The 12,215-nt window shown below is 38.8% G+C and overlaps 1 protein-coding gene across 4 annotated transcripts in view; it reads right to left on the reverse strand.

Annotated features, from left to right (window-relative positions):
* KCNG2 (potassium voltage-gated channel modifier subfamily G member 2) overlaps positions 1-12,215 on the reverse strand; it is a 117,454-nt gene that overhangs the window by 52,146 nt on the left and 53,093 nt on the right. The gene's annotated exons all lie outside the window — the stretch shown is intronic.

The raw sequence follows: 12,215 nt of genomic DNA on the forward strand, positions 1-12,215 counted from the left end.
CACTTTTTACAGATTGAAAGTCACTTTGTTACTTCAGGAACATAAAATGTAATTGTGTACAAGTTGGTTTGGCAAATCACATTTGGTATATTAAAAGTACATTTTATTCAAACAATTATTACACATTGAATTTGCTTTTTTAAATTTACATATCTACAAGATCCTAAATTTAGATCTACAAGATCCTGAACTGTAAGAAACACCTGAACTGTAAGGAACCTCTTTCATTTTGCCAGTTTATGAGGAGCAGGCAAAAAACATTAAAAAAAAAACAGAAGAAACCATCAGCATTAATAACAAAGAAAATTATTTATGTCTCCACTAGTCATCCACAGTGTCAAGCAGACATAAAGCATCTATTCCCATAAAAAGAACTGAGAAAAAGTGGGGGGAAGAAACATTTTATTCATCATGCTAAAATAAAACATTCCATAATCCATTTTTTCTTCATTTTTTTCAATTTTTCTGAAAAACAACAACAACAAGACTTTGGAAAAGAACAGGAAAAAACTGTTTCGCCCCCTAATTTTTCTGGGTTTTTTATCCAGGCCTTCAAATCTCTACACTTGATAGCACAGATTACCATCTGTGGTAGGAAAAAAAAAACTCACTACACTTCTAACAATAGCAACAATCAAGCATGTCTGTGAAGAAAACCTTACTATTCAGTTTGAATTTAAAGGTGAAGCTATCAAATTTGCCCTTCCTAACACAATATGAAAACTGAAACACTACCATCCTTTCAAATTCACACTGAATTTTACAATGCAATTCTCCAATCAACAAATGTTTACAAAAATGCATATATCAGTGAAATAATATACACAAACATTACATTAGGAGCAATTGCTTCGGAAAATGTGTAAATTAGTCAAAACTAGTTTAGCAGAAATTCACACTAAAATGCTCAAGAATTTTCATCAGATTTAAAAAAAGAAATTTGCAATTTGCTGCAGAAATGTGTAGAATTGAATTTAAGATTGGGGGAAAATAGAAACTTAAAGAACTGAAATTGACAGATCCTTCCATCCCCAATGACAACTAAATGTAATTTTACAGAGAAGCACTGTGTTTGAGATACAGATTAAGTTGCCATATTTTAAACACCAAATTTGTGCCTTTAAGAGTATACCATGACATACACAGATTAAGCAGGTAAAGCTTTTCTCATCAGTTTATCACCATGCCAGGAAAAGCTTCACTTGCTTAATTTATGTTAGAAGTACAACATCAAAGCTGAAAAGTCACCAACCCTACAAAACCCTGCTCACCCACTAAACAGTTGCTTGAGAGAGCCTTGTAGGTATTATATACAGTGCCTTGCAAAAGTAATCAGACCCCTGACCAATGCTCTCATATTACTGAATTACAAATGGTACATTGTAATATTGTTCTGTATGATATTTTATTTTGAAACACAGAAACTCAAAATCAATTATTGTAAGGTGACATTGATTTTATGTTGGGAAATGTTTGTAAGATGTTTTTAAGATACAAAAAACCTAAACATGTTGCCTGCGTAAGTATTCAACCCCCACACATTAATATTTGGTACAACCACCTTTTGCTTCAGTAACAGCTTTAAGTCTTTTGGCATAGGTATGTACCAGCTTTGCACACAGTGTTGGAGGAATTTTGGCCCATTCTTCTTGGCAGATTCACTCCAGGTCGTTCAGGTTGGTTGGATGTCGCTTGTGGACCGCAATGTTCAAAGAGCGCCACAGATTCTCAATGGGATTGAGATCAAGACTTTGACTGGGCCACTGTAGGACTTTCACCTTTTTCTTCTTGAGCCACTCTATGCTATGGCCTTGTGCTTGGGATCATTGTCCTGCTGAAAAATGAATTTCTTCCCAAGCCTTAGTTTTTTACTAGACTGAAGCAGGTTCTCTTGCAGTATTTCCCTGTATTTTGCTGCATCCATTCTTCCATTTTAACAAGATGCCCAGTCCCTGCTGATGAGAAGCATCCCCACAGCATGACGCTGCCACCACCATGCTTCACTGTAGGGATGGTGTGCCTGCAGGCATGGGCAGGGTTAGATTTGTGCCACACATAGTGCTTTGAGGTTTGGTCAAAAAGCTCTATCTTGGTCTCATCAGATCACAAAACCTTTTCCCACATCACAGTTGGGGCACTCTCATGCTTTCTGGCAAACTCCAGAAGTGCTTTCAGATGGTACTTTTTGAGTAACAGCTTCTTTCTTGCCACCCTTCCATACAGGCCAGTGTTACGCAGAGCTCTTGCACCATTACTCCACTCCTAGCTACTGAACTCTGTAGCTCCTTCAAAGTGATTGTTGGTCTCTCTGTGGCTTCTCTCAAAATTCTTTTTGTTCAAGCGCTGAGTTTTGAGGGATGGCCTTTCCTTGGCAGCTTCCACTTCCTGATTATTGATCCAACTGTGCTCACTGGGATATCCAAACACTTGGAAATTAGTTTGTACTCTTTTCCTAATCTATGCATTTGTATTACATTATCTTTCACTTCTGTAGAATGCTCTTTGGTCTTCATTTTCCTTCAGATCTATAGCCTGACCAATGATTCTTCAACAGTGGGGATTTTATCCTGACAATGTGACAGCAACTTTAATGGTTCGCAGGTGGAGGCCAATGGTAAGGTAATAGTGTCCTTGATAGGGCAATTTCTTTTATCTGTGTACACTGGGAGCTTCCACAGCACAGGGGTTGAATATTTAAGCAAGCGACATGTTTCAGTTTTTTATGTTTCTTACAAACATTTCCCAACATAAAACCAATGTCACCTTACAATAATTGATTTTGAGTTTCAATGTTTCAAAATAAAGTATCATGCAGAACGAAATTACAAGGTACCATTTGTAATTCAGTAATATGAGAGCATTGGTCAGGGATCTGATTACTTTTTGTTTCTAAGCATTTGTTTTCATGCTGCAAAGGACATGCTGTTGTTCATAAAACATATATTGTTCAGCCACACATATTAAAATCACTGTGTTCAAAACGCCCCACTTTACGCTTGCCAAGGTTTTTATTCCTCTCACTCCATCAAACGGTGTCATGTTTGAAAATCCTATTACCACAGAAGAAAAAATAATCTGGCCTTTCAATTCCTTCAAACAAAAAAACAACCAAGCACCTTCTTTTGAACAGATGTTGCTGAGAGATATGCTGTAGCATAATGTAAGGCCTAATTCATGATCTAAAAAAAAGATGCATTCAGAGGGATTTGTTATCAAAGGCACACACACATCCGTTCAGCCACCATGACCTTGCAAATCTTAAAAGTACAGATTCTCAAAAGCTCTCAATTGTTCTTAGGTACAATTTTTGTCACTGCTTGTATGTTGGTATATTCAGTTTGGACTACAGTGGGTATTTGAATGTCTGCAGATGGAGAAATACAGACTGCCTCATCCAGTCAAATCGTTGAGAAAGATTTTAGGCCCCAAGTTAAATATGATCAGTTGACACTAGCAACAAGACAAACTCTCACGAACCTGAAACAGACTGCATGTAATAAGACAGCAGAATCAGCAAATGAATTGGGGGAGAAGGCAGCAGAGTGCGACCAGCGGGAATTAAATAGGGCTGTCCCCCAATTAAAAAAAAATAATTAATTGTATGAGCATTACTTCATACTCAAATGTTATCCAATCTTAATGGACTGAGTAATCTAATTAAAAATTGGGTAAAATTTGTATATGAATAATGTTGTGTGTAAAGTGTGCATGTGTGTGTCCTAATGGGCAAAATCTTGGACAAGGCATTCTCTCCTGTGTGAGGAAAAAAATGGGGGAATGCCTCTTAAGATTATGTTTGCCAATTCAGTTTTTATAATAGTGTGCATGTGTGTGGATGTGATTGCTGACATGAGTGAGACCCTGTCAGCACATAATATCTCTGCTCTTAAATCTGCAGTGGTTGTCGATTTCCTACCAGGCTAAGTTCAATGTGTGCTTTCCATGTTACGGGTGCCACATAGTATTTGTTCTGGTCTTACAAGAAAGCAATCCTTTAGTGTGGCAGCACCCCTACACTTTGGAACTCCCTGCCTGTTGACATTAGGCAGGCGCCTTCATTGTACTCTTTTTGACACCTGCTAAAAACATTTTTGTTTAGGCAAACCTACCAAGATATGTAAAAGCCATTATCCTTTTTATCTGTTTTTAACTCATTGTTGATTTTATTATTTTGAATGTCGTTAAATACCAGTTTTTAACTTTTTTTGCCAATAATTTTATTGTTTTAATTCCTTCTGTAAACTACTTTGATTTTTTTATATAATAAAGTGATACATAAATGTTGTAAGTACAATACATAAATACATTTCAGAGTCACTGTGGCCCTTAGTTCTCTTTCCTCATTTAGGTATAAAGGAATCTTATACTGACTCAGGCCATTTGGTACTATCTAGCTCAGTAGTGATGACATGGACTAGCATTGGCTCTTCAGGATTCCAGGCAATAGTCTTTTCCAGAGATTGGATGTTGGGCCTTTCATGCAAAGCATGTGACCTACCACTGACCTACAGTCCTTCCCCTGATTAAAAATTATCTTTTAAAATTGTTCTTTTCATTTCACTAATGAATGCCCAGCAAACCTAGCTTAGGTTTGCCCTACCACTGTCCAGTTCAGAGCGAGAACCACCAGTCGGAGACAAGGGTGCAAACAATTCTTGTTTTATTAAAGTAATGGATACATCAAAGGCTGTGCACCTCATAGAAACCCCTATGCTAACTCACTACAATCCCTAACTGCACTCTAGACATGCTCTGCAACTTGTGAAGTTGACTCAGCGCCCACTTCCAGGCGCAGTAGCCTCAAATAGGAGAGGTCTTGGGGCGTAACCTCTCACTCCGTCGCACACATGCCCCCTTCTGCCCGGTCTGCTTCTCCCAAAGTCATGAGCACGGTGAGGAGGGGCGAGCCTCCAAACGCTCATTGGAAATCACAGGTTCCTGATCGGCAGGTGGGAGAACGGAGGGCGGGGAAGCGTCGGGCGTTTCTAAGACACTGCTTGGTGAAGGAGGAGCGTTTGCTCTCTCAGGAGCATCCCCTAACAGTCCCATGGGAGTGCTGGGGGGCTGCGCACTGTCCCATTGAGGGGCAGGTCCAGCCATGGGAACTGGTGGGGCAGGCGACTCGCTCTCTTCCCCAAGGTCAGGGTTAGACTCAACAACAGCTGGATCGTCCATGCTCCCTAATGGCTGAGGCTTCTGAAACTCATGCCTTCCCCCTCCTTCCTCAGGAAGGACGCTGGGTCCGTCATCCCTGGGCTCAACAACCACTGAGCTACAGCCATCCCCGTTTAAAAAAGGATCTTTTAAAATTGCTCTTTTCAATTCACTAATGAATGCACAACATACCTAGGGCAGATTCAAATCATGCATTTAAAGCACATTCAACATACATTTGAAGCACATGAATCCCACCACAGAATCATGGGAACTGTAGTTTGTTAAGGGCGGTGGGAACTATAAATGGAGCAGCAAACTACAGTTCCCAGGATTCTTTGGGAGATGTCATGTGCTTAAAATGTGAGTTGGATGTGCTTTAAATGTGGATCTGCATTACATCATAAACTTTACCTGCGTATAAATCATTTTAATTATTTTATAAAATGAAAATCATCTACAAAGTTTACTTGGTGACTATGGGCTACTCACCATCTCTCAGCCTAATCTGCCTGCAGAGTGAAAACAATGGAGGAGGACCATAACCACCCCAAGTAAGAAGGGCACACTTAAAATGTAGAGGAAATAATAATGTACAACCATAGTGTGAAATCAGATACATAGTGGGACATAGTATGAAGAAATATTTATATAAGCATGCATTGCAAAGATGTTTATTATTTACATAACCTGTAAAGATATTGATAGTGCAATCCTATGCATGTTTACTCAGAAGCAAATCCCAATGTATTTGATGTATTCAAACAGGGAAGCATGCACAGGACTGCAACCTCAAATGATAAGGAACTTCACTCACCCAACCCAAAATTCAGAATCATGCCACTTTAAGATGTTTTGCAACTGTTTTATACTTGTTTTATGGTTATTGGATTTTAAAGGGATTTATTTCTTGTAAGCTGCCTTCATTTCCAACCCTACCTCACAGGGTTGTTGGAAAGATTCCATACACACACACACACACTGGAGATGCAAAAATACATACACCCTATATAATAGTTTATTGTCAAAACCAGTTGGTCATTGCAGAACTTTTTTTATATAAGAAATCAGTATTAGTTTCCTACCAAATAAAGGCATTGATCTTTGGGTGAAGGGTGGGTAATAAATTCTAATCATAATTCTAAGTGAGCTCTGACTAGTTGCTTTAAAAAAAGGATTGGAGGGGGAGAGAAAGATTTACAACACAATCCTTTGCTATGTTCACTCAAAAGTCCCACTGATTTATAGCACAATCCTAACCATGTCTACTCAAAAGTAAGCCCTAATGAATTCAATAAGGCTTACTCCCAGGTATATGGGATTAGCATTGCAGCTTTATTCCCAGAAAAGTATGTAATTGAGTAAAAGTTCATATTGGGAAGTTTTCAAAACAGGCTATGAATTAGACAAATAAACAGTCCTCTTCAACAGCCCAGTAAAATTTAAACTTGTTTGACTCCTCATAATTAGAAAAGTATAACATATTGTACACTCACTCAACTTCTGATGTGCAGACAAACAAGAAAAGGAAATTGTTTTCAAGACTACAATAGGTTCTAACTCTTGCCTGGAGGTCAGGAAATTTCTTGTCAATCAGAACCCTGACTTCACTTATTGGCTAAAAACCTGAAAGGGCGGGGATTAGAGCAGCCGGCTTCTAACAGAAGTTGCATGGGGGAGCGGCTGACTTTTTGGTGTATATCTTTTGACCCAGACCACTTAGAAACATTTTGTTTTATATGAAAGCTAAGAGTTCGGTGATTAAGATGGAGACTTGGAGAGGACCCAAAAAAACAGTGTCTCCAGGCGAAAACCAGAGATTTGGCAATCCTAATATGTAGGCATATATTTAAATCTGTTAACTAGGGGCACTTTTTAGTGAAGTTAAAGTTTTTAAAGTAGTATTAAAATTGATATTTCTAAGTAATTACTTGATTATGTATTGCAAGTCTAGAACTAAGCGTTTCATCCTTTTCCAAGTTAATTCTGGATGGCAAAATGCTTCTAGTATCTTGCCAAAATTTGTGCTCTTTTTGTTTTATTTATTCATTTAAGGAAGACATTTGCTTCTTATAAGGAAGTATTTTGCCTATTATAGATCTCTTGACTCTACTGCTTAACAGTGATGACATAGTTTTGGCGTTGTTCCTAACTTCTCTATGATCATATTTAATTAAAATTCTTATCTAACATTTGTGAATGGATCTCATCCTCCTAAGCTCCAACTTTAATTGGGACAAATATCTAAAAAGCTAAACAGAATCTGCAAATAAGTTATGACTTTTGCCTAAAAGGAACATAGATGATGATATAATTTTAATTATAGTTTAATAATAAATAATTTTAATTATAATTTTAAGTTGAAGCTGCATATGTTAAATTTTAGAGTCTGATTCTGTTGCTTCAAATGTGGCTGGATCAGCTTAAGCTGAAATCTAAGTTTTCGGTGTGGTGATAATGAACTTTCTCTATGCAACAACAGAAGGCACTGCTAAATGTTGTGCCCCCTCATTTTTCATTGAAAGCTGTGGGAAAGTACTCAAAATCTTGTGTGCTGATTCTATATAGTTAGCAGTGCACACTATGAAGCTGGCAGACATAGTGCAAGCTGAAATGCCTGCCTTTAAAAAGGAGGGAGAGATGTGAATGCCTTCCCGTATTTTATGATTCATGTAACTCATATAGTAAATTGCTAGTTCTGTGTAGTGCTTATGGGGGCATTTTTGTGGTGGTAAATGATAGCTGTAAGATCTATCATGGAACCAAAGTGTGAAGAAAATAGTGGATAAAAGCAGATACTGCAAAAGAGAGTGGGAAGAAAGCACTCTGCTAAACCACTGGTGGTCAACTAAAGAGTGCAATCTGGAAGGTTTTACATAATATATGAAAATAAGCCAAGATCTTTTAGTGGTTAGCTGTATACTTACAGAAGCTATCACTATCAGGGGGAACGGAAACCATGAAAAAATAATTGAATGAAAGGTTCCAGGAAACATGCATCATTGAGAAAAAAATGATATATTATTATTATTATTATTATTATTATTATTATTATTATTATTAAAGTTATTTCTACCCCGCCTTTTGGCCAAAGCCCCTCAAGGCGGCTTACAAAAAAAATAGGCACAAGCATAAAAATACATCAATGAAGGCAATACAATTCACAAAAATTAAATAACAAATATCATTATAAAAAAACAGCAATTACAACATTATTAAAAAACAACAATTTTTTGCAGATGTTGCTGGACTGGATTGGATGTATGCATTGTCACTGGATCGGATGTATGCACTGGATGTTGACTTCCATAGCAAATCCTTCACATGCAGAGTGCGATCACGTGGCTCAGCATATGGGTGACTCTGTCTCTTTGGCAGGATGAAAAAAAGTACTTCGTGTGTGACTCACGTTATGACTCGACCTTATGACGCCCTGTCCAATCCTAAAAGTCATCAGATTGAGAATGTGATCACCACCTTTGCACCCCATCGCAAGAAGGCCTGGTGGCAGTCAGAGAATGGTAAGAAGTGGAGGTTTCATCCCTGTTAGGTTGCCATGATTTCCTTTCTACACAGTTTGCTAGGTGCTTTTGTGGCGTATTAATCCAGGCAAGGTGATTAAAGTGAGAATCCAAAGATACAGCGACTACCTCACAATTCACATCATGGAACTCATTCACTTTGTCACTGGAAGCAACTATCTCCGTCGGGCACTCTAGACATTCGTGGAGATATTTCTCTCATCTTTCAACAGGAAAGAGCACTTTCTCAACAGTTTCTTTATCAACACCACACTCTAGATAGAAGGGACTATTTCTCTTGTCAGCAGTTCAATTCATATTCCGATTCTGCCTTAGACAAATTCTGATTTAGAGAGGGCCTCCGAATCATCTCCAGATCATATGGCAGGTGACACCAAACCACCATCACTATGCAAGGACTTATTTCTATCAGAGACTCAAAGTCATCCTAATACAGTGTGGTGGATCAATTCCTGGACGCTGCTGTCTTCGCGTCTCTATGCAGCCAAAGATGTCCCCACAATCAAGTAAGTGTGTCATTTTCAGGTAAGGAGTACAGGATTGTATCCTTAGTTTTGCAATCCTAACCACTCTTATTAGAGAGGAAACCTGTGTAGGACTGCACATTAATAGATACCCAGATGCAGAGGAGGAGAGGACTGTGATGTTCCATGTTCCTGTCATGAGGAATATGTTTTATTATAAATCAGCATATTTCCTAATAAATATATTTAGGATCAGGCTATAAAGGTTAAAACCCATATCCTATTGAAACAAAGTGTGAAACTCCAGGGACTGAACCATAACTCCACTACGATCTTTTACAAATTACAACCCACCAGTATTCCTGGTGATGCCATTTATGTAATAGTTGATATAATCTCTCTCCCAACTAAGGATGGGTGAGAATTTCAATTCAGTTTGCATTTCAAGCAGAATTTACCAAATTCACAATTTCTGAAACAGTCTGAGAACCAGAACACAGCCACCCTTTGAAATTCAAATTTATTCAAATTTTGGGATGCAGTTCACCAACTAAACAACATTTACAAAAATGCATATATTAGGGGAAAGTCTGCATAAAAATGAATACATGAGTGAAAACATGCGAAAGGGCATGAAATGATGAGAAATGGCTTGCAAACATGTGTACCTTGGTCAAAACTGTTGACAAATGTGTTTATTTGGAGAAATTCACATTAAAATGGTGGAGAATTTTTATATATTTTTTAAAAAAATTCTCAGATCACTGCAGAAAGTCAGAGAATTGAATTTATCATTGGAAAAATGAGAAACTGAAAGAACTGAAACAGACAGATCTTTCCATCCTCCCAAAGCCCACCTCTTAAAGAAGACTGAAGCACTGCTTCATTTATTTTCTTTAAAGCACTGCTATCATTTTCTTAAATTTTCCTTTGCTAACATCCAGTGCTACTATTTCCCTACTTTTTTATATCAAATTCATACTAACTCTCATATTCATGCCCCTGTGAACAAAAAAACAAACAGAATGTGGGCCCAGTATGTATTCTTATTGACTATCTTAACTTCCTATTAAAATATTTGTGTCACTTAGCTACACAAGTAAAAATGCAGCCATTTGCAATAAATTATTCCTTACAATGAGATGGCAAGAAAGCAACTGTCATATCAAAGGATAAAGGGCAATTGTTACCTACTTAATATTATTAATTTCATGCTAGACAAGCACAGTTAAAACTGTCCAAGTTCACTGCTCTTCATAAACTATTACAATTCTCATCTTCTAATCTATTTATTTATATCAAATACCCTACACTGAATATTTGCAGTCAAACCTGACCTTATCATCATTTTTAGGTTTTAACATGAAACAGGGATTTACCATAAATTCGTGGCCCACGAGATGTGATTGAACTCCAGCCCCCAGCAGCCCTAGCCAGCATGGCCAACGGTCAGGGATAATGGGAGTTGTTGTTCAGTGATATCTAAGGGCCACAGTTCTCCATCCTTGCCATAAAGGCATGCCCTTAACACAAAACAACATACTTTTATTCTTGTGGGGCAGCTAGCATCTTTTTATTTAAACATTTAATGTTTTCAAATGTATTAATATATACATTACACACACACACATATACCTTCCTATTTCATATTTTTTAAGAGAATTGTCATGCTCTAGTTCACAGCACCATCCACTGACAGATGGCACTGAACTACAACATGACAACAGTTTTCTTTTAGTTGCTGGGCCATCACAGCATCAGAGGAGGAAGACGGTGGCGGCAGGTGGCCCAGGCAAGCCACAGAGGTACAGTCATGACAAGGCCTGGGCAGGTCCTCAGCAACCACCCTGCTCTGCTGCCTGTGTCACCGACAATACAGTTTCAGACTCAGTAGCTGAGGATGATGAGAAAGGAAGTAACAGGTTGGAGAGCAGGATGGTTGCTGAGGAGCTGCCCCAGTCTGTCCTATGTGTTACCCTGTGGCTTGCCTGAGCTGCCCACCTCCCTCTCCCTCCTCTGGTTCCCTCCTCCTCGCAGGAGAAGGTCTAATCCTGCTTAGTGCTGGGTTGGGGTGCATTCAAGAGATCCCTGCAGGAGATCTGTGTGCAAGAGAAGTCACTGCAAGGATCTCACTGCACACCTGAACCCAGCACTAAGCAGGATTCTCCACACACACATCAGCTGATGCAAAGGTAGAGTGATCCTGCTTGGCCTGGTGCAGGGATCTAGCACTAAGCTGGGAGGCTTGGCCAGGTCTAAGGTGAGGGTGAAGGGGGAGGCTTGGTGAGCAGTGGGGCTTTGGTGAGGGTGTGGAGGTAGGTGAAGTTGGTGCTCCTTTGCACCTCTGACATTGGTCAGAGATTCACAAAAGAGGATCACTTTGCAACCCTTCTCGCTCTCTCCATTTCAGTCTTAAGTGGGCAGAGCAGCCCTTCTGTCAATCATGTGACATCACAACTATGTCATGTGATTGACATGTGAGTTGCCCTGCCCATCTGTCAAAACTGGTCCACAAAGTGAGAGCCAAAAGGGTTCCCCACCCTTGGTCTAACGGGAGAGTGGCGGGATCTAGGGGATGGGAAGGATTGTTGGGTTGATGATTTGGTGGGGGCATGGTTGGCAAGAAACACAAGCAGGGGTGAAGCTCCTAGTAAATACATACGCAACACGCAACCTTTAGAGCCAAGAGGAAGCTTATTAATTTACTTGTTATTTATTTTAAAATATTAAGTGCAAAATCCCTGTCAATGCAACTTATAAGATAAAAACAATAAAACACAATTAAAAGATAAAGCCAGCAGTACACAATAAAACCACAGCAGTTCAATAAGAACACCTCAAAGACAAGAAGAGTGTCTTCAGAGCTTGCTAAATGCTAATAACATTAAACACCAAATTCATATTAAAACAACTAAAATAAAACACAAAGCAATCAATCAAGAGAATTAATCAATCAAGCAGTTTTGAATTCAAAGCACACCAACTCCCCCCAAAAACTAAAAAGGGGACAGTTTAATTTCCTCTGCCTGTCAAGAGGAATTTCTAAAGCCTTGGC

The sequence above is a fragment of the Rhineura floridana genome, chromosome 1, assembly GCF_030035675.1.
Source record: "Rhineura floridana isolate rRhiFlo1 chromosome 1, rRhiFlo1.hap2, whole genome shotgun sequence".
Lineage (NCBI taxonomy): Eukaryota > Metazoa > Chordata > Lepidosauria > Squamata > Rhineuridae > Rhineura > Rhineura floridana.